This window comes from Corapipo altera, unplaced genomic scaffold, assembly GCF_003945725.1.
Source record: "Corapipo altera isolate COAL_440 unplaced genomic scaffold, ASM394572v1 108, whole genome shotgun sequence".
Taxonomy (NCBI): Eukaryota; Metazoa; Chordata; class Aves; order Passeriformes; family Pipridae; genus Corapipo; species Corapipo altera.
In genome coordinates, this window is record NW_020885028.1 from 80,948 (window position 1) to 92,857 (window position 11,910).

General features: G+C 47.8%; 1 protein-coding gene across 1 annotated transcript in view; it reads right to left on the bottom strand.

Moving 5' to 3' along the window:
* The window catches only part of LOC113959241 (tyrosine-protein kinase ZAP-70), a 31,293-nt gene extending 19,819 nt beyond the window's left edge, over positions 1–11,474 (bottom strand). Inside the window, exon 1 of the mRNA XM_027668121.1 lies at positions 11,388–11,474. The gene's annotated coding sequence lies outside the window, so the exon portion shown is untranslated. The remainder of the gene's footprint in view (positions 1–11,387) is intronic.
* Between the last annotated feature and the right edge of the window lie 436 nt (positions 11,475–11,910).

An 11,910-nucleotide genomic window follows, 5' to 3' on the forward strand; every position in this document is an offset into this window, starting at 1 on the left:
GAGGCCTGAGCTCAGATCCTGCTGGCGACTTGTTTTCCCTCCATGGTTATTTGTCAGATGCTAATGAGCGGAAGCAATTAGCTCTGGGAGCGGGGGAAGGGGAGGGGGCTGTGGAGAGACAGCTCTGCCTGCTCTGCTCAGGCTGGGTTTGGTCAACAGCTGGCATTGCCCAGTTCCCAGGAAGCAGCTTCCTGGGGTTACAAACCCTGCTTCCTCTGGGGTTTTCACTCGTGAGCCCTCGGTGCAGCTGCTGTAGGGGGGACAAGGGTGGGTTTGGAACCCCCCACAGGAGACTAGGGCAGATATTCCTGTGAAAAGGCAGAGCTCAGCCCCTGAGGCAAAGCACAGTGAGAACATTGTACCAATGGGTCTCTGAAAAATCACACAATCACAGAATCACAGGATCAACCAGGTTGGAAAAGACCTCTGAGATCATGGAGTCCAACCCACAACCCAACACCACCTCGTCACCCAGACCATGGCACTGATGCCACGTCCAGTCTGTCCTTAAACACCTCCAGGGATGGTGACTCCATCTCTTCCCTGGGCAGCCCATTCCAGGCTGATCCAAAGTACAAACTTGTTTCCTATTTCCATGTAGCCACATCCAAGGGATGCTCTTTCTAGCAGAATGCACCTGTCTCTTACTAAAACTGTGTTGTCTCATTGTGTTCTGTGTGGAAAATGTGGATGTAAAGACACAGCCAAGCACCTGGATTTTTCTGTGCTCCTCAGCACAGAGCAATTTAAGTGTGGTTGGCTTTGCACTGAATCAGTGGCCACCAGTTATAGGATTTTAGCAAAAGTACTTTGCTTTTTCTCTAAAGAACAGGGTGTTGCTTCCTTATCTATAAACATATAAAATGTTATTCTTCACCAGAGCATCTTTACTATACACATATATTTATATTTTCTCCACAACCCTTATGATTTTGACATAAAACAAAGCCATAACAAATTTTGTCCCTACACAGGCAAGACTTGTTTTGGGTTACTTTTGACCACAGAATGGTTTGGGTTGGAAGGGACCTTAAAGCTCATCCAGCCCTGTCCCCTGCCATGGGCAGGGACACCTTCTACTATCCCAGGTTGCTCCAAGCCCCGTCCAACCTGGCCTTGGACACTTCCAGGGATGGGGCAGTGCTTCTCTGGGCAACCCTGATGTCCAGACTTGTTGAACATCTTATATTTCCTGAGTATTTATCAGACCTTGATAAATCAGAATGTAAAGAACCATATTTTTCCTAAAATGCTGCAATGAGGGGCACAGAAAATTTAACTGAATGGGCTTATTTGTTTAACTCAAGCTGACATTAATATTTCAGGAACATCCAGTGGTGCAGACAGGCACAGGTACCCTGATTCCTGTTTCCTGCTCTGCCACAGGCGTCAGTGGCTGGATTAGCAGAGGAACAAAAGCCCTTGGAGCTGCCCCTGGTTTGTAGCAGCATCTTCTCACAAGCCAAATGCCCCTGGTGAGCAGTGTCCCTCTCAGGGCAGCTCTGGAATAGGTGGGTGCTGTCCCCACCTGCAGGGTGACACCACTGTGTAATGCTTTTGGGTAAAGCAAAGTCACCCTGTTGTCCTAAGGCAGCTCATGCTCCTCTGTTGGATGTGGGTTTAGTTAGAAAGGCTGTGAAAACCCCCTGCTGATCCTTTGTGGAGCCACTGAAAACACTCCTGGTTCCAGAGCCCTCAATGCTGACCAGCTGTTAATGAGGGGCTGAGGGACAGAGTTAAACCCCTAACACCCATTCCTTCCTGGCTGCCGAGTGCTCCTGTGCTCTGGGAACACAGCCACGGCTCCAAACAAGTGATGGCAGATGTTTGTCCTGGGGGTGGGTGAGCACAGAGCTGTCCCTGCCACCAAGGGGTTGATGCCAGCAGGATCCTCTGGGTTTGAGATGGAGCAGGTGGTTCCATGGAGCCAATGACCAAAAACTGCAGTAGCCTGGGTGTAAGTTGGAGGATTTTGCTTGCTTCTACCTGCCCTCCCTGCAAAACCTTGTGAGGGGCTTTTGCTGAAATAACAACTTACACACAACATCAGAGGCCTAGGGATTGACTCACAGAACCCCAGAATGTGCTGAGTTAGAAGGGACTCCCAAGGATCATCCAGTCCAACTCTCAGCCCTGCACAGGACCATCCCTAAGAGTCACACCCTGTGCCCCAGAGGATGATCCAAATGCTCCTTGGGCTCTGCCAGCCTTCCTGCTGTGACCACTTCTGCCAGAGCAGAGTGTTTAGGGAGTGTCAAACTGCAGGAAGATTAAATAAAATATTTACCTGAGGGATTGATTGTGAGCTTGTAGCTTGAGTCTATTCCCTGGCCACTTACTACACTACTTCCCTACTTCCTACTACAAGTAGCACAGCCTTCAGCAGGTTGCAGGAGAGGTGACACAGAGGGCTTTGAGAGCACTGGGTGCGACACATCTTACTGGAAGTGAGTTTATTATGACGTACACTGGCCTAGGTCCTTCTGATGGTGCTGGGCAGGTCCTTCTCTGGGAGGACTAAACCCACTGAGCAGGTTTGATGCTGCTCTGAGGAACGTGCCCTTCTTGCCTCCCTGCTCCAGGTGCTGGAGAGGCTGACAGCTCTATTTCCAACCACAAAATGACAGTGGCTTTGTTACATTAACAGCCGCATCTAGGCTTTGACTGTGCCGTTTAAAAATAAAGGTGACAGCTGAGCTCAAATTTTAGCACTGTGGTTGGGTTTCCTTCCTTGAGTTATTCTGCCTTCATTTAGTTTTGAGAGAAAATTGTCACTGTGTTGCCCTAAGTAACATCTTCCTAAGCATAAACTCTCCTCAGATTTCATACGGTGGATTCTGTCAGACATGGGTTGATCTGTCCAAAACTCCCTGCCTTCTCTGTCTCTACAGAAGTATTTTTAAGGCATTCTCACTCTGGACAATATTTATGCAAATTTAGCAGTTGATACATTTATTCTGGTTTATAGTCTTCCTCTAAAGGCACCCCTGGAGCTCTGCATGTCCCTCTGGGAGAGGAGGCGGATTGGAATGGGGAATCACAGAACCACAGAATGGTTTGGGTTGGAAGGGACCTTAAAGCCCATCCAGTCCCACTCCCTGCCATGGGCAGGGACACCTTCCACTAGCCCAGGTTGCTCCTTTGATCCAACCTGGCCTTGGGCACTTCCAGGGAAGGGGCAGCCACAGCTTCTCTGGGCAACCTGTGCCAGGGCCTCCCCACCCTCTGAGTAAAGAATTTCTCCCTATAATCTATTCCAAACCCAGCAGGCTGTTCCCATTCAGGCCAGTACTGAGCTTGGCCTTACTGGTGCTGCACCAGTGCCACGTGTTGGTCACCCCAGCTTGGATGAGATAAAAGTTTCCACGTGACCTGAGCTGCCCCAAAACTGTAACCAGCCTCGGGACAGGGGCTTCTGCTTGGGGCAGTGCCAGGTGAATGTTCCAGCTCCCCTGTGAGGAGCCAGCACTGCTGCAGGGCCTCCAGCCATCTCTGAAGTGGCTCTTGGAGATGGTTTGTCTTCAATTAAACTGCCCCAGATTTGAGGCACAGTGGCTCCCGTGCTCCAAGTGCTGGCACAGCAGAGCCCAAAACAGGGAGACAACCTTCTGTAGCACTGCTGGAGGGGATTTAGGCAGCTTATAAATATCCAACTCCGAAATTGGCTGAGACACTAAAGCAACTTCTCCGTACTTGCAATAAGTGCCACGGGCTCTGACGGCCATGAGTCACAGGGCTGCTCAATCTGGCTTTGAAAGCCCACATGAAGGGGGAGCCAGCAAATCCCAGCACAACAAGAGGAACGTGTTGGGCATCTGGTGCTCACCACTGGTGCTGCAGATATACCACTGGCCTTTATAATCAGAATATTGCTGTGAATAGAGGAGTGGAAGCTGCTGGCAGAGCTCTGGGTGCACTCATTGCTCCTCAGGCACACAAAGGGGAGTTTAGTCTGCACAGAACAGACCAAAGCAGTTCCTGCAGTTTCAAAATGAAAAAGAAAATCAGTACCACCCATGTGGCTCAGTACCAGTGGTGAACATGATCCCAGCACCTTGGTGTTACTGAAATGACTTATTTCAGTAGGTGATTTGATCTTAAGAGTGCTGGAATCATGACAAGTTCAGGAGAGAGCAGTGAAAGAGATGAAGGGCCTGGCTGGGCTGATTAATGAGCACAGCTTGTGGGAGTGGAGGATACACAGTAATTGTGGACCAAAAATGATGAGGGGAAATCTGAGACCAAAATAGAATTATCTAAGGAGCATAAGAGTCTTTCAGAGAGGAAAAACTCTTCTGGATGTGCAGATAAGATGATCTGGGGATAAAGCAGAAGATATTAATCACTGGAAAGCAAGTCCAGTTATTAAGAAACATTTCCAAGCAAGAAGGATCATCAGGATGTGGAACAGGGGAAAGAGTGAAAGTCCCATTGCCACTCACTTAGCACTGGATCAAAAATTGTGCTGTAGGGAACAGGAAGAACCTGGGATGAGCTCACAGGACTTTCCCATCTCTCATTTCTGCAGTTATGGGTTCCGCTAGGGAAAATCCTACTTTCAGTTTCTTTCTGGGGCCAGAAATGTAATTTCCAGTTCACTCAGTGTTTTTTGGAAGACTGAAAAATGCTGAATGCAGGAGGATTTTTCTTTTGCTGTTGACATTTTTGGTGGTCTTTCACTGAAATGAGAACGAAGCCCTTCACTTGCTCACAGACTGGGGTGACGTGCTCAGCACTGAGTATTCTCTGGCACATATTTATGATGTGGCTCAGTGATCATGACTAAGATGAGAAAATAGCTCATTCTGCACGGTCTGGTAAGTTCTTAGTGTTTGTCCTTCCTGTGCTGTCAAGGGGAGGTTGCATTAATCACTGTCTGCCCTGTTCAGGCTCTCCTTACATGGGCAAAATGTCTCCCCAGACCTTTCCACCAAGGAAAACCAGTTTTGAGGTGACCTTGCAGCTCATCCCATTGCAAGCACCCATCCTCATGTCCCTCTTGGATGCAAGACACTAAAAGGAGTAGTAGAAGGTTAGGAAAACCTTCTGGTCGCTTGTCTTCTGCTTCACCCTCCTGCAGCCTCCCCTTGTCACCTGAAAGTTCAGGACACCAATAACCCACTGACACAAATTCTGCAGGAGAACATTGTGGTCCAAGGAATTTTGTGCTGGAGATCCCTCTGGGCTCCTTGGTTGCATCCAACCATGGTGGGTGTTCCTGGCAGTGTTTGGGCACTGCCAACCAACCTGGTAGTGTTTGGGGCACTGGTGGCAGAGAGATTTCCCTCACAGTTGCCTCATAGCAGCGACAACGGTTGGAAATAGGTTTTTCTTCAGCACTTTCAGCACAGACAAAATGGAAATCCTTCCAAGTTCCAGGGAATCCAGGGCACTGGCAGCTGTGCAGGGCATGTCCTGCTCTGCTTGGCCTAGCTGAGTTCCCAGAAGTGCCTGGTGCTGTTTAACATGATTTTGGAGAGGTGCAGACAGCACTGAACATCCCTGAAAGTTCTGCCTGTTCCTCTGGCTCCTGTTTTTGCTGTGGTTGTGGGGCTTTTCTCTAGACTACTGTCTGGTTTAGCATCAAAATTACGTTCCTTGGGGCAGGATTTGCTGTCTCCTTTCCCAGCTCAGCCACAGCACTGGTGTCTGTGCGGAGTCTGCCCAGTTTGCCCTGGCAGGACCCTCTTTGATCCCCCTCTGTGCTTCACATGATCCTCCAGGACTTTGAACTTCTGATATGGAATTCAGGAGGATGTTTCCTCCACTGATTTCTAGACATGTGCACAGTCTGACACTTCTTCATTAATAAAATAAGGCTCTAGCTGTAAGATATTATTCAGGCTGGGTGCTCCCACCTCTGCTTTTGAGCTCTGTGCATGAGAGATTATAGTCTCAGATAAAAATTGAGGGGCAAACCATGTGTGTAAGTCTTCTCAACTAATCTTCAGGATCTGCACAAACATCTGACAGGAAAATGGTCATGATTTTCACTCTGAAAACCATCATTTTCCACCTGCCTTGCAGATCTCAACAGCAGATTTCACTGATCTGCTTCAGAGACCAGCACTGGGAGTTTTCTAGGGAGATGGAGAAGAGGCAAGAAGGAGCAGGAGACCCAAAAACTGTTCTTCACTAGCCCAACCTATCATAACTTTGTTATTTAATAAGTTTCTGCTGAGGGATTTTCGGAATTCCAAACTCCTGAAAATCTCTCTGCTTTTCAGAAGCATGAACAAGTTATTTTTTTAAAACAAGTTGGTTCTTTAAAAATACTTCAAAGGTCTCAGCTGGCTTCAGTTCTCTTCTCTTTTTGGCCAAAATGTGACAGAATCTGGGCTAAATGTGGCTGTGCTGGGCATCTGGAGGCAGAAGGACTTTCCATGAGATCTGAGCTCAGGGTTTGGGTCAATGACTGATTGTTGCTGGGTCTGGTGTCTCTTCCAGCTTTGTCTCTGCCATTGGGTTTTCTGGTCAGTTAATTGTTGACAGGCAGCTCTAAGTGCTTGGGAGAGTGACTGGTTCGGGTCAAATAATCAAAAAATAAGGTTTGAGACTATTTTCATTAATATTTTGCAGGTGCTGGAGTGCTCCTGGTTAGTGGAGGGAGTAACCCCAGAAGTGGCAGCATGGTGGTTTTGCTGCTCAGCTGTTTCTGCTTTGCACTTTTGCAGCTCATCCCAGTGCTGCCCAACCCAGACCCTTCCAGCAGCCCTGGCAGAATCCAGTGTCCCATCGACTCCATGCCCTTGCCAGTGCTCCTGGTGGATGAACTGTAAGGCTCAGTGTTCTGCTTTGGGCTTTTAACTCTTGCAACAGAGGATTTTCTCAGTATTATATCATTGTAGAATGTCCTGAGTGGGAAGGGACCCACAGGGATCATCCAGTCCAACCCCTGGCCCTGCCCAGGACACCCCAACAATCCCACCCTGTCCCTCACAGCGTTGTCCAAACGCTCCTGGAGCTCTGGCAGCCTTGGGGCCGTGCCCACTGCCCTGGGGAGCCTGGGCAGTGCCCCAGCACCCTCTGGGGGAAGAACCTTTCCCTGAGATCCATCCCAACCCCCCTGGCACAGCTCCAGCCATTCTCTTAAGTAATAAAGCTTTAGAATTGCTCTTGTCTGCTTTGTAACCTTGGTGTGTCTCAGAGCTCTCACCTGGAACACCTGGTTCCTAAAAACCAGGACTGTTCCCTGTCCCTTCAAAGGCTTTACCCCAGGTTTTGTCCAGGGCTTTGCTCCTCAGAAATGTGCTGATGGTGCTCTGTACCCAGGTCCCATGTCTCAATTCTTTATTTCTAGGCAGCTGAGGGATGATGTTGATGATCCCTCTCCTGCAGACGAGGATGTTGAGGGAGGCAGAGGATGCCAAGGGCTGGAGTTCTCCCAGGTACCACACTGGCTGTCACATTACACTGCCCAGCACCATAAGAACATTGAATCTCTAGATGATCTATGGTGGGGCTTGAAAGAACAGTCACTTGGACATCTTTACACCTGCTTTATTATGGCCAACAGGACTCAGAAGTGAAGTTCTTGTGCTGTTTTAAAACCCCAGAGGATTTTCAGAAAAATACAGAAAAAAAACCACCAAAAGCATTACCTGAAGCCTCTTCCCCCGCTTCTTGCCCCAGACTCCTAAATCTGTTTGAATTATTAACTGACTGCAAGAATCGTATGTTGTCTCATCCCCTCAGGGGCACCCAGGACATGAAGTGATTGCTTTTTTGATGTACTTCAAGATCATCCAAAATAAAAAAACACTGTGTGTATCTCCCAAGGTACAAGTGACAGGTCTTGCCTAAAGTTTCAGCTCCTTTAGCATTCGCCCTTTGTGGCTTTCATGCATCTGGACCTGCCAAAGTAATGCTGTCACCAGCTGAGGGGCCCCTGGAGCCTGTTGGAAGCCAAAGGCTGTTACAAGGTCTGGCTTAAGAGGCTCCACTCCTCTGATTTATCAAAGTAAGTCTTGGCTAAGCTGCCCTGATATGAACTGGGAGGTGATGGTGATTAACCTCCCTGTTCCTTTCGGTGGTCAGGAGCAGTTTGAGGTCCTGGTTCACCAGGGTCTGCTGACAATGTCCTGTTAGGTTCGGAATTTGAGGTCCCTACATTTGCTCTTTGGAAGTAGTTGTGCACAGAGAAGTGGGAGATGGCTCCTGTTTTGGCAAGGACATGTTTGACATCCCAGGAAATACCTTCCCAGAGCCAGAGCAGTGACAACCTGCACTGTGACTGATGGAGACCAGGGCACTGCACTGGCAGACCTGGATTTAAAGTCAGAAACTGGGCAAATAAAGTAGAAAGACTCAGAGCCCAACAGCCACCTGACAGCAAAGTTTACTGAGTTTTGACAGCAAAGTTTTCAGTTTGGAGTTTTAAAAGACTAAAGGTGAGTCTAAGATTTAAATCTAATTTGCAACAAGGACGGAAATTTTGCAAGATCCCAAAATCATGTGTAAAATAATGTCCTGGTGGTTAGTGATGGTCTCAAAAGGTCTTCAGCAGAGTAGGAGCACAAGGTTTGCCTCATCAGGGCTGCTCAGGATTGCTTTTAACACTGTTTACTGCTCTGTGTTGTGAGGATTAAACAGATTCAGACTGGGCAGGATTACAGGGTGGTCAGAGGAAATTCCTGAAGAGGAAAGTCTGAAGAGGAAAATCAATACAACTGGAGACTGGGGAAGTTAAAGGCTTGGAGTTCAGCTCTGCTCTTGCAAAATCTCATCAGCTCTGAGTGGTCAGGATGTGTTTCCATGTGACCAGAGTGTGTTTGGGCACGTGTGCGACTCGTGAGGGGCAGTGGAAGTTTGTGTTCACATTTCCTATGTGAAAGGTCTGCTCTGGATGGTGAAATGCTCCACTAACAGGCAGCTTGTGATCTCCATTTTCCAAGTATAAAACTGTTCAGAGCAGAGAGAAATAATGGGCTAGATCTGCCCAGGGCTTTTTGTTCATTTTAAATTATAGCAGCAAAGGGGCTTTGTTTATTTGAATAGGATATAGGGAAATGGAGTTATTTAAGACTAGTTCATGCTTTATCCTTAGTGCCTCCCTTACTGAGGCTGGAACTGTGTTTGCTGGCTGTGCATGGACTTAGTAAAAGCTGCCCATGTTCTCTGTGGCCCCTGGGATCTGTCTCATGTTCTAGGCTCTCTCCAGCCCAGGTCTGGTCTCCGCTGTGCCCATTCAATCCCACACCCAGCTGGGCCTTTCCTGGAACCTCTGGGATGCTACAAAGCTAAATAAGCACATTCAGTGATCAAAATTGTGTTTAAAGATTCATATTCCTGTACTAAATACTAAGCAAGGATTATATACTTTGAGCCTGTATTATATTATATATCTATATCTATATCTATATCTATCTATCTATCTATCTATATATATATATATAACTTTAAGCCTGTATCATGTTACCCAAGTATTATACTTTGGGGGTGTACATCTGGAGAAGAGAAACCTCCAGGGAGACCTGAGAGCCCCCTCCAGTGCCTAAAGGGGCTCCAGGAGAGCTGGAGAGGGACTTGGGACAAGGGATGGAGGGACAGGACAAGGGGAATGGCTTCCCACTGCCAGAGGGCAGGGATAGATGGGAGATTGGGAAGGAATTGTTGGCTGTGAGGGTGGGGAGGCCCTGGCACTGGTTGCCCAGAGAAGCTGTGGCTGCCCCATCCCTGGAAGTGTCCAAAGCCAAGCTGGAGTACCCTGGGATAGTGGAAGGTGTTCCTGCCCAGGGCAGGAAGTGGAACAGGATAAGCTTTAAGATCCCTCCCAACCCAAACCATTCTGGGATTCCCAACCTGTCCATTTTATGGAACCCACCTAATGCTGCTGTAGGAGTCAGCAGAGATTCCTGGAAAAAACAAGTGCTAAACAAAGTTTGAGAGGTTTTAAATGCTTTTGTAACATCTATTTTTACTTTTGGGTATTTCCAACCCTCCAGATGAATTTCCTGCATTGCCTCACAAGCAGCTGCTTTGGGCACCTTTCTGTTCCCAGCCCTGTCACTCAACTCAAACCCACACACTGGTAGGGGGGAAAAAAATCCTCTCTTTGGCTTCCCTTGCCTTTGGTATCTCTGGTTTTGTGCTGCCAGTCCCACCTGCTCGGGGTTTATGTGAGTTAAGCCTGGCTTAACTGACACATCTCTTGTCCCTTCAGACTTTTCCTGCTCAAGCCAAGTTTTCTGTGTGTCACTGAGAGGGCTTAGATTGTGTCTGGAGCCTGGGAATTTCCAAGTTTTCTGCTCTTTGTGGAGCCTGTTGCTTTAGAGGGTAGTACAGAGATTGGTAACATCCTGACAGCTTCCAGGAAACCCTCTTTCTGGTCAAAATTTTAGTGGGAATTAACTTTTAAAGTTATGCAGATATGTGTGAATTCTAACTGCTGTGACACCATCCATGTTTCTTTAGGAAATCCTATTCCTGGGAGCATCAGGATTTTCAGGGACTTGGGTCCCTCTTCTCAAGAGGAAAAAGGATGAAGAAAGGTGGAAAATACAAGAATCATGAATATATCAGAAAACACAACCTTGTAGATTAGTTTGTTCATCCCTGTCAGCGAGGAACCTTCTGCCTGATCCCTTCTCCAGCCCCCTCTCCAGTTCTTCCCTATGTGATGGGTTTTCCTTGTGCGCCTGTGGTGTTTATTCCGTATTCTAACAGATCTGTCCACTAGGAAATGTTTTCTGAGGTTCAAACTCAACTTTCCTTTGTTCTAGTTTATTCCATAACACCATGGGCTGTGTTAGGATTGATGGGACCTGGACCTTTGCAGGGAGGGAACAGAGAAGATGACAAAGAAATCCAAGGAAATGAATGTGAGTTTGCCAGAGGCCTCTGTTTTGGGATATATTTGCTATTACACTGATCAGCAGCAAATCTCTGAAGTCCTCCTTGAGTATTCAGATCATTATCCAGCAGGTGCCAGGTATCCTAAATTTTCCCACAGTGCCACTGAGGCTTGCAGGCAGTTTAAAGAAAATCTCCCAAAGGAGACAAATTTTGATGTCATGTCTGGGCATAAAGGGAAGAGAATGGCTGGCCATGAGTATCGGACCTCAAACCACCATTTCAGCAAGTTCTGACCTGTCTAAACCCCGCTCACCTTCAAAAACAGTGTGATGTCCCCTGACTTAGACCCAAACTTGAACAGATGGAGTAACTGGCAGAAAGCAGTCACACAATGGATTCATTTGGGCCTGTTGACACCAGGGTTTCACCCTTATTAACTGTTTGGGCCTGTTAACACCAAGGCTTTACAGGATCTTCCCTCTAAACCCCCAGTGCTGTCGGGGTGGGCAGGAAGGCACAAGACAAGGAACAAAGCAGCCATGACGTGCAACCGCGACCGAAGACGCCGACAGCAAAAAAAAAGTGCCTCTTACCTGGTTTGCAGACGAGCCCGATGGCTTTGGGGGCTTCCTTACAGCAGGTGTGAAGGAGGAAAGGAACAAAGAGGGAAAACCTTCTTTGTTGAGTGAGAAATGTGTTGATTTTGAGAAACAGGAGGGGAATGGGCTGCACCATCCAGTGAGCGCTCAGGCATTTGCAAACCACCGTTGCTGGTTTCTTTGAAATGTGACCTATTTCCTTGTTGCACAGGAAAGGAAAGAAGAGAAAAGAAAAGCTGGGTAGCTCAGAAGAGTGAAAGAACTCTGAGATCTTCTCAGTGCCAGGGCATGGGGCTGCTATGGGAGAAAACAAGTTCTCTTCTTGCCCATTGAACAGATGCTCATGGGGAAGTGAGTGTCTTTGCATGAGTGTCTCTGCCACAGAATCACAGAATTAATTAGGTTGGAAAAGACCTCCGAGATCATTGAGTCCAACCCGTGACTGATCACCACCTTATCAACTAGACCAGTGTCACTTCCAGTTGTTCCTTGAACACCTCCAGGGACGGGGACTTCA